An 11,139-nucleotide genomic window follows, 5' to 3' on the forward strand; every position below is an offset into this window, starting at 1 on the left:
CACAAGTGTTCCATAACCATATTTCTTTTTTTTTTTTTTTGTACATCCCCAGTTATACAATGTTAACTAAAACAACCGATACACTGTTTATTGTCATTAATTGCTTTAAAATTGAAGTATATTAATGAGAGCAGGAAAGATACATATGAAATTAATTTTGTAGCCAGCAAATACAAACTGGTACAATTCAATCTCCGAGTGTATGCATTACACCACCCCAAATGAGGAAGCAAACAAAACCGCAAAAATAAAACCGCTCTTTTGTAGAGTACTGAAGATAACATGCAATCATTTGTAGAAGATCATTCAAACAGTCTCTGTTCAATAAGCTAGCCAGGAAATAGACTGGAGCTGTCCCATCTTTTGATAAGATCTGGATTTAGACTGCAGACCAAAGCAATCAATAATGGTGTTTTAATGACTTAACACACTAAGGGCTTTGTCTGCCATGGTTCAGTACAGAAATGGAGATCCCAGACACTGAGCTGTTTAGCTTTTTCACTCACTCATTTGTCTTATGTCCCTTAAAGTGGTTCTAGGCTTTGCTGCTCTGCTGAGTTATAATTTTGTTCTATATCTGTACAGAGGTTTGAGTGTGTAGAGAATCCTAACAGCTGTAGTGATGGCTTTCTGCACAAGTTATTAATTAGGTTATAAGTTTTACATATGTGTTGACATGTGTGTCTTTTATAGTTGTTGTTTTTAATCCTTATGTTTAAATTGTTGGTGAATGTGTTTTTTATAGTAGTTTTACTGTGCTTACTAATTCAGTTGCTTTTATATAAAGTTTCTATACAATATTATGTAAGTTTCGAGTTCGTTCATTTCCCATCGACAAAAACCAGCCACATGCATAACCTAACATGACTCTGTCACAGATGGGTGTCTGTCTAAACTCCAAAAGGCAGGAGAGTAGCAGAGATAGTGTGAGATGGGAGAGGGAAACTGAAAGGTAAGATGGATGTGCCCTGCTAGGTACAACATGGTATGCAACCCCCCTTTCCTCCTCCAGAGGGAATGAATGTGCAATGATAGAGTGGAAACCCCTATCATTGGACAGAAAAGTAAGACAAATGGGAGTGGAGTCAACAATTGTTTACAAAGGTATAAATATCAAACATTGTGAAGTTTTGTCTGTCTTTTCATCTCTTTCGAATTGACTCCATGGATATTCGTGCCTTCTGATACAAACATAAGCACTGAGCTGTACTGAGGCCTTGTCCAAAGTCAGTTTGAATCTCCTGCCTATATCATTGTATTGGAAGTATACCTTTCTTGTGTAAAGTGTTTTTGAATCAAATACATCACTTCCTAGTGATATTTACAACTAGAAACACAGCGGTTATACTTAAAACAACCAACAGCATTCATTATGACAGTTACATTTTAAACGACATCAGTATTAAAATGAAAAACTATTAGAAACAACTCAAGTTTTATTCAAGCACATCATATCAAATAACTGCACAGCCAAAACGTTGTATTTAAATGAACAATTAAATATAAGGGTTTTTTCTAACTGCCCACATATAAAGCACAAAAAATGAAAAACTATAATAAAACAAACATGTCAAAAGAAACTAGTATGTAAACAGGTATGTACATGCAAAACTAGTTTTTAATTTAAAACAAAAGTAATGTATATTCTCTTGCGTGTGTCACTTGTTGCAGCATTGAATCCAGGATGAGCTGCTGCAGCCTGCTGCTTTGCAGTTTTCTGATAAAAATGTTTCTGCCAAAGCGCTGTGGCTAGCTTCAAAATGAAATCTCTCATACTGATATTTTTCCTGGTATATTCCTTGTACAAAACGAAGGAATTGATTGCTGCCAGGTCCAGCAGAGGGAACAGGCTTGTATATGGAAATAATAGAATATGTAGGTTATATTCAAAATAAAAACATGTATTGTAAAAGGCAGTCAATTATGGCTTTGGCGGTTTTAGGTGGGCGAAAGCATATCTTCCTTATTTTCATGATTTTGCCTTTCAGACAGTCAGGGTATTTAATACATGCATTTAGGAAAAGTCATAAACGGACAACCACAAAACTTCTAGACCTGCAGAATTATTTGAAAATCTCAAACAGTCAATATGACTGCCATGGTGGTTCTAACCATGATAAACCATATTACAATGTGATCTTTTAACTGACAGTCCCAACTTTTCTTTCTCTATATAGTATACAAAATAGTGAGTCGAGCAAGCTAGTTAAATGGTATTTAGTCCATTCAGATCCACTGTACTTGTTCTACTGGTACTTGTTATATAACAAAATATTTAAACAACGTTTGGTAAACTAGTTGGCAGTAGTAGGTTTTACAGTATGTCAGATAAAAAATAAAAAAAACATACAATGTTGTCGGTATTACATTTATCATGGCCACAAATTAACTTTGAGTGTTGACTTTCAGTATGTATGATTCATCACTCAGGCAGCTGACTGCTCCTTGCTGTTTTGCAACTGAATGCAAAAGCAGCTTTACTTTTAAAGGTGACCCTTAACATTTAAAATAACTAAATATATCTAGCCTAGAACAGATGTAGTGGGGAATATTTAAAAAGACCTGACAAAGATAACCCAAACCAATACTTTAAGGGCATCCAGAAACCATGTCCAAGAGGGCACAGTTGGACATTGTGCAGATTGACAGGACAGTGGGTAGGATATGCTTCTTTACACAGAGATTGGTGACTGTGTGGAATGAGTTACTTAGTCATGGCTAATGCTGAAAAACTGGAATCCTTTAAAACCCAATTTGGTCAGGATTTTTGATCAATCAGCTTCTAGGAACCAGACAAGCATAGATGGGGCAAATGGCTGCAACATGTATTGTGTTCTTATGTAAAGGGTAGCTGTGCATTGTCAGAATGGTTAAGTTTTTGGTGTTGTGGAGACATTGGTCTTGAATCTCAATACTTTTCACTCCAAACTGTCCTTGATGTTATAGCATGTATAACATGTAGAAACAACTATTAACCCTTTGCGGTCCTATGTCGGACCAGGTCCGACATTACAATTTTTTCTTTCCAGTCCGATGTCATCAAAAAGATGTAAAGCACAGGTCTCTAGTAAATTTTTCTCCGGAAAAGCAGTGTGAAAATAAATAGGACCCGATGCGCCTGACAATCGCTGAATAAATGGACTGCAAAGATTTAACTACTTACTGGCCACTTAATTAAATGTCTAGCATTTCTACTAAAAAAACAAGCTTTGAGACTAGTGTAATGATATCAGTTGACTGTGTTGTCCTAGTATGGGAGCGTCGAAGATCAGTTGATGTGAAAGAAACAGTTTAAGAAAACTGTACCCTTATACTTTTTTTATTTTTTAAATTTTTGATTTTTTTTTATAATTCAAGATGACAACTTGAAACTCCTTCAGGAACATAATGCAAGAAGTCATTAATCATGTAGCAGTTTTTGATGACAGGCATCTTTCCCCGCTGGCAGTGTTAAAGCTACTGTGCAATCCTCTGTGCTGCGAGTGGTTGCGTGTAGTTACTCCTATAAAGGTAAACAAAACAAGCAAACAGACAAGCTAGTTCTCCCCCTTCCACATACAGAAACAAAAGCTTTACATGCTGCAAGAAGAATTGGGGAAGATCAATCATTTTAGAATGACTGGGGTTGGGGAATTTATGGTCCAGTTTTGCTTACTAAATATCTTTACATTATTTCCTCTATAGGTTAGCCTTTGAGTGAGATTTTGGGGGGGGGGGGGGGGGGGGGGGGGGGGGGGGAGCTGGAACCCTACATTGCAGTCTGTCATTACCAATTTCTTACTTAAACCCCAATCACACACACACACACCTTCCCTGTCTAGTGTTTTTGCTTTTTGCAAACGTTCAGACTCCATTCAAATCATGCTAAACTTGCTTTCTTTAGCAATGTCTAAACTTTGTCGCCTTGCTTTCTTGTCCGATTCTGACGATTTAGAACATTTAATCTCTGTTCCTACCTGCTCTGAAGATACTTCTCGTCCTTCAGTGTCTCTCTCTCTCTCTGGATTCAGCAGCTCTATCGCTAGTCAATCCTGCAATCAGCTAGTCTCCAACCCAGCAATCACGCTGTTCAAAGCGCCACTCCTCTACTCAATCTCCGCTGCGTCTCTAAAGAATGGCCCATCGCCAAACTTTTAAAAGATCTGTTTGGGAAAGGTATCAACATTCCCACCTGCAGTGATCGCCTAGCTCTTTTTCTTCTACTTCTTTTAAACTTGTCTGCAGAACCTGTCTTTCCTCCTAGCCTGCAAGCAACTTCCAGCAGATGCTCTTCCCCCGCTCCACACTTGCTCCCACAGAGTCTTCTCAAATCTACGTTCCATCTGGAGATCCCATCTTAAACCAACATCAGAGCATCTTCAACGATTTAAAAGTCCTCATCCAGCCCATTGCAAACTCAATTTCAACCATCAACGTCCGGCCCGACAACTTGGAAAACCGCGTCATACCATCAGCATCAGCAGCTTCCACTTCTGGTGCTTCATCACAAGCAGTGGTACTCTCATCAATCAGTATCGAGGAAACCCTACTTCCTTGCACCAATAGGGACCACAATGAGCGTTACACTGATAGGAAACCAACATTTTTCAGACAAAGGTCAGAATCTCAGAATGATGACAATTTAAAAATCATTGTTTGCTAAAAACTCTGTTAAACTCCTTTGTCAGCAAGGTCATGTACTGTCTGTGGGGATTCCTGCAGCAGGCCTGCATTCAGTCCGTGAGACAAGCTCACATAGTTGACCATCTAAAATGTCAAGCTTCTTGGACCAGAACATTTTCACAGAACCCTAAGCAACGTTGAAAAAAGACATACTTTCTGTAAAGTGTGCAGGACTGATTCTAACAGTGGGAGCAAGAATAATGAGGTTTTTGTGATAAGCATGAGAGATCGCAAAGGCAGAAAACCAGTGCTTCAATAACAACATCTTTCATTGTCAAAGGGAAAATAAATATCAAGAAAGTTACATATGCAGAGACCTTTACAAGTTGTGACTAGTTCAGAAAATCTGTAGTAGACATGTTCCCAGACTCTAACATTCTCATTGCTTTAGAAATTCAGATTAATTGATAATATGTGTTCATATTTTAACATGAGACAGTCAAATCAGGTTATTTCTAGGATAGTAATATGCACAGTTTAAACTTGTTTTTTGACAGTTGCAAGTTAATGTTTATCTTCCCATTATCAAAATCTGTTATTCGCAGTTTTTTTTTTTGTCATTCTCCAGCTCCAAAATGGTTTTGGAATTTTTGTTTGACAATTTTAGGGTACAAGGGGATTGGCCCAGAATAGTGCCTTTTCTGGTTTAGTGAAAAAATATTAATCTGTTCCTGAGTTATAAGGATTTGAAAGTTTGGTTCTGAGCATGTTCAGTACAGCTCTTGCAGTTAGATGTTTGATCTCAAAGGAATTGACCTCACGACAATATATCCTTTATCTTTTGTATTTAATCTTTGTCAGAAAAATCTTTGTTCGTGAGGTGGACATTGTGTTTAAAAAAAAAAAAAAAAAAAAAAAAAAAACTGCCTGAAAATCATATATCTGTATTAAACCATAACATGTCTGTATATAATTGGGACTCCATAAGATGGACTGTAATATTGTCTTTTCGTTTTGTGGTTGGGAAATGTGTTGTCTTTTAAATCTTTTTCCACCACACAATTCTTTTGTCATGATGGGGTTCTTATTTTGTGATGTTCTTTCTTTCTCACAAAGTGATGCACTGTGAAAAAAGACTGTGGACATCCACCGCTGAGTCCTTGGAAGAGGTTTGCCCGAGATGGGCAGCACTTCCCAGGGCAGCAGTGTGACCTACCGTCCTTATATTTTAATTGCTGATATCTTGGCCTCTGTTTGAGTTAGAAAGACAATAGACCCCTCCTTTTGTTCCTCTGATTTCCCCCTACTGGTTTGTTAATAACCTGTGACTGGGTACATCCTGCCCCTGTGTGTATTTTGTATTATTGGTTTACAGTCTGGATGGGGTTAAAAATGCCTGTTTATCCTATTTATTTATTTTTACTTCTGTATTAATTTTCTTTCAAAAAACAAACAAAATATGGAGAACCTTTACACTGTAGTTAATACTGAAATGGCCCACGTCAAGAGATTTTACCAATGGCACCACACATCCAAATTTTCGTGCAAATCCATTTAGCAGGGCCAAAGTTACTAAAGTACAAAAAATGGGGTTTAACATTAAACTGCCCACTCAACCCTAACTATAGTGTGCACAAATGTGTTTCTGGTCAATCCTTGGAATGAATGAGCTCAGAACTTACAACACCAGATCTAAATTTGAATGAATAAGGTGATTGTAGCTAACATAACAATTTCATAAATCTTACCTGTTGTCCACTTCTATTGGGTATGTAGGTCTCAATGTGCAGTTTGTCTCAGTAAACTTGGCACTATTTTAAAATCAGATTTTGTGGCACTACATTAGGTTAAAGAAGTCCGCTGTTTGCATGCCATGCTGTCAGATTGTGTTGCACCTTCATGGTCATTTCACCTGGAGGACGTCATTATCAGCTGATCAAATATCACGGTTTACTATATTTATATTTGTATACAGACTTGATGATTAATGCCATTGTATTCTTGTTGCCTGTTTAAATTAGAAAGGACTGGTGCTGAAGGGGTGAAGTTCTTCATTTCAGTGGCACTTGATCACATCCTGCTCAGATCACCAGAGTAATTAATTTGTTGGTCTCGGTTGACTGGTGTGCTGTTGCCTGTCCACACAGAACACAGCTTGGAACAATCATCACTGCTCAGAACATGCCTGCAGTGAGGAGTACACAGGTATTGTTACCCTCCATTCACTGACTAGGACAAACCTTATCTGGGGTCACGATTCAGGCACATACTGGAGCAGCAGAAGGAGAGCAAAGCCTGACAATGATCAAATGGAATTAGTGATTTGGTTAACAGACCATGACATACAACCAAGGTGGTTGGTGATTCTGTTTCAAGGCTGGTGACACTATAATTTTGACTGCCTCTGTGTATGTATGTGTCTATGTTGCCATGGATACAGAACGCTATATTTACTAGAACAAACAAGTTTCATATTTTCTTTCCTGGGATTTCATTTTAATTCGTCAAATATGTTGATATGTACTCTTTGCAAGGGTGTGTTTGAAACTCCTTATGAATACAAAACGGCTTCAGGGTCAGCACTATTCAGTCTATTATATGTAGAAAAATCATGTTATCTTTTGAGTGAAAAAAGCCTTTGGTTATTGCTGTGCCTGACTTTAACCTTCTTTTTAGTTCTGGAGCTGATGACGCTGCTCATTTGCATTGCATTCGTTTTGCACCACAGCTCTATTCACTGCATTTATGTGCCTCTGCTTGCTGATGCTATTTAAGGTTTGTAAATAGCTTCATATTCAAGAAGTCAGTGTGGAAAAACAACATTTTCAAATAAATAAATGAACATGTTCATTGCAGCTGGATAATCTATTCTCCTAGGTAGAAGTAACAATGCAAGACAGCTTCCAAATACACCCTGTTCATTATATACTGTTAAAGAAGGTCCTTAGCAGGTTTCATCACAATATAAACAAGCGGTTCTCTACAGTAGATATAAGCAAAACACTAAAGTGTGACAGTTGGACGTATACTTGTCTCCAGTATATTATAGATTACAAATCTGATCCATCTGTAGTCTACAATCTAATCAAAGATCACCTGTATGTATCAAATTTTGTAATACTGCTAGGTATATGAATTCCCCAACATCCAATATTTCCCTTGCAGCAATTCTGCCTACATATTTATTTTCTGTAGTCTGATATTTAAAACCCATCTCGTGTGTCGTTTGTGCTGTATGCTCATTAAATAGCTTCTAATATCAATGCGAGTTGGAGAGATCGAGTTCTGCCAGCTCACTATCCTAACACGAACTGTCCCAATTGAAATCAATTTGATCTTGATCTGTTCCTGATGAAAATAAATTAGTCCAGTTTTCACATCCTTTTCAAGTCAGTGGCAGATGGAAACATCTGCTACACTCACTCAAGCCTCCGAAGTACATCGGTCCATATTGCAACACATAATTCAGCAGAATTGCCAGTCTCTGCTTGAGAGAGGCCCAGGACTCAATGGCAGGTGTGTTCAAGTCTGGATTGAAATACACTCTCTTTCTTTCTTCCACAACTGTGAGGGGAAGCTCTCATGGCAAAAAACCTAACTATAGCCAGTGCTCCTAAAATGTTATCAGCGTTAAATATACAATAATAATAATTTTTCAAAAATATATCTTTAGTTTGAGCGAGACCTTTCCAAGGGCAACTAAAAATATATACTTACAACACCACATAAAACACATATCTAGTCCACATATATAACTCTAGCTATTAACAGAATGTACACTGTGCATTATTATATACACAAGGTACACTGCAAATAATCAGTGGATAAGCACATAAGCTTCTTCCTTAATTAAACATGACAGCCACATATAGAAATAATATGAGATATTTTATATATATATATAGCTAGATAGATAGATAGACAGACAGTAATACTAAATTTCATGATCCCCAACCCCCATTCCCATATCCTCCACATTAAGCAAAGGAAAAATGTCATGGAAAAAAACAGCAGGATGTAATGGACCAATTCAAACCACATACCAACAACCAAAGCAACTGCTAGAAATGATAAATGAACCAAAATCCCCTGTCATCATATATTAATTGCACATAGATAACTGTCGCAATTCTGTTCTTCAATAGCAATAGATGGCTTAGCATACAACATTCATTGCATTCTTTCTCAGCACTGTATAGCAACCACTACCTGCATTTCTGGATAGCAGAAATAAAAATCAGTCACTATAATCCCTTTGTTGCTCACCCTTTTGTAATTTATAGAGCAATGCAATAATCCTACCTTCAGACAGCAGCTGGTAGAATTTGTCTCTAAGATCCTGCTGGTTTTTCCTCTGCCTCTGTGCTCTCAGCTTCCCTGCATCCAACTGAACAATTTTCTAACGTGTTGGAGCTGATAACTGGAGCTTGTGACCGGGATGTACTGTACCACATGCAAAGCAATTCGCTGATTCGTCTGCCTTCCCCAGATTGCCATATGGAGCTCCCCTCCTCCTCCCCCCTAGTTAATCACGTTTACTGGAAGAGGCAAAGTCATTTGGAATAAGAGAGGATGCATGTGCCTTAAAGCTGTATAAGGCAAGAAAGAAGTGAATGGGGATCTGGTATTGAGACGGTAATGAGGAATGTTTCTGCTGCTGCTGAGTGTTTCTTTGTGTTGCATTTCTATTTCCCCTGGGACCCCCTGACTAAGCAGTGAACCATGTACAGATACAGGCATAGAGAGAGTGTGGCTCAAATAGAAGCATCATCGAGCATCATCTAAAATGCACACGTGCCTGGCAAAGGTTAACCCCAGCCCAAAGAGCATTTGCATATACTATATTATCCAAATTGGGAGAAACTGCAGCCATTATATTGGTGCATTATTATACATAAAGATGTATACAGTAGTAACAAGAAATAAATGTTCAATTTGAAATCTTGTTAAATTGGTATTCTATATGGTAAAATTGTATACTGATTTTTCTTGTCTAATATATAAATGACTGGGCCCTAGGCAAGCATACACTTGCGGGCCCCCTACCCCAGAACAACGTCACACACACACATATTTATATATATATATATATATATATATATATATATATATATATATATATATACACACACAAACGCACCTTTATATACATTATAGCCTTCATAACTAGCCCTCCACCCTTTTGCAACAGGTGTAGTTCTCCGTTTGAAGTTATTACCAACGACTGAAAGAATCTGACAAATTATTTTAGGGCATTATATATTTATTATCCTGCTTGGTACACAATCAGCACAACATAGAACATGGCGCCACATTGACACATTATGATACTGTACAATGGCTTTGCAGAAAGTAATCATTTCCACAGAAAATGTTACAGTAAACATCTGACTGGAAGCAAAAAACATAGCCTATCTTATACTTTCCACTGTCAAGTGGAAAGGATGGGTGCTGACAGCCAATTCCAGACTATGTAGCCTGCACTTCATCTCAGGTATGCTTTATTAAAATTCTGAAATTATTACAGGTTTCACATTCCTATGCTTAGTCTTGAAGCTCGATTGGACTGCCTGATCTGAAATAATATTAGGTATTAGAGGGCGAGTTAAACATTCACAGATGTATAAAAACAAACAATTGAAGTATTCTGTGCATTCAGAATGTTAGCCTGCATGCAGCTTTAGTGTAAGTGTATTGCGATTCAATGAACTGTTGCGTTTATTTTTTTTTTCACATATTGGACTATACAATCTACACTGAAAAAAGGTATAAAGTATTTAATAGTTTTTTTTTTTTTTTTTTTTTTTAGAGAAATTAACGTTTTTGCAATGTAACCTGTCCTAAATTTTGTTTGGAAACTTGTTTGTTGTCTTTCCGAATTGGAGAATCCACCCATTAATCGACAATGTAATCGTCAGCCTTATAAAAGCTTAATTTGTCTACGCCCTCTTGTTGTTTTTATTGTTTGTCGTCTTTTGACACCTAGCATAATGGTGACTCCTCTGAGCATTAAACCAAACATTCCAAAGTCCGAGAATGCTTTATCTTGGTTAATTCCTCGTATTCTGAATACATTGTTCAAAAGGAAAGTATTCTACATGCAGGTGCTTCCTGTAAGGATCTGATTTATTTGCTGCTTTGTTGCATTGTTTCCACACCCAAAGCTATTCTTCCAGCTGCTTCATCACCGTTGCGGATTCAAAGATGATCACAGTCCTTCAGTGCGCTCCCCTCGCTCAAATTCGGATTCTACTGCATCTGCCCCAAATAGTCCAATCCATATTGACTCTACTGACATTTCCAACGTAGTCATTTTTCAATCACTGCAGTCCACGGTAAACACACGTGTCGCGCAGTAGCCAAAATATGATGAAGCAGGCAGTTCGCACTTTCTAAAAAAATCATCACAAAGAAAATTTCGACTCGTGTTTTAAGCATGCCAACTGTAATGTTGAATACCCTGAAGATGCTAATCTGGAATTACACAACCTGAGGTGTAAAAAAAAAAAAAAAAAAAAAATTTAAAAAGTTTATAAC

General features: G+C 37.5%; 1 protein-coding gene across 1 annotated transcript in view; it reads right to left on the reverse strand.

Annotated features, from left to right (window-relative positions):
• The window catches only part of mpp3a (membrane palmitoylated protein 3a), a 47,350-nt gene extending 38,200 nt beyond the window's left edge, over positions 1-9,150 (reverse strand). The window contains exon 1 of the mRNA XM_041265283.1: positions 8,905-9,150. The gene's annotated coding sequence lies outside the window, so the exon portion shown is untranslated. The remainder of the gene's footprint in view (positions 1-8,904) is intronic.
• Between the last annotated feature and the right edge of the window lie 1,989 nt (positions 9,151-11,139).

The sequence above is a fragment of the Polyodon spathula genome, chromosome 12 (assembly GCF_017654505.1).
Source record: "Polyodon spathula isolate WHYD16114869_AA chromosome 12, ASM1765450v1, whole genome shotgun sequence".
NCBI classification, from domain to species: Eukaryota; Metazoa; Chordata; class Actinopteri; order Acipenseriformes; family Polyodontidae; genus Polyodon; species Polyodon spathula.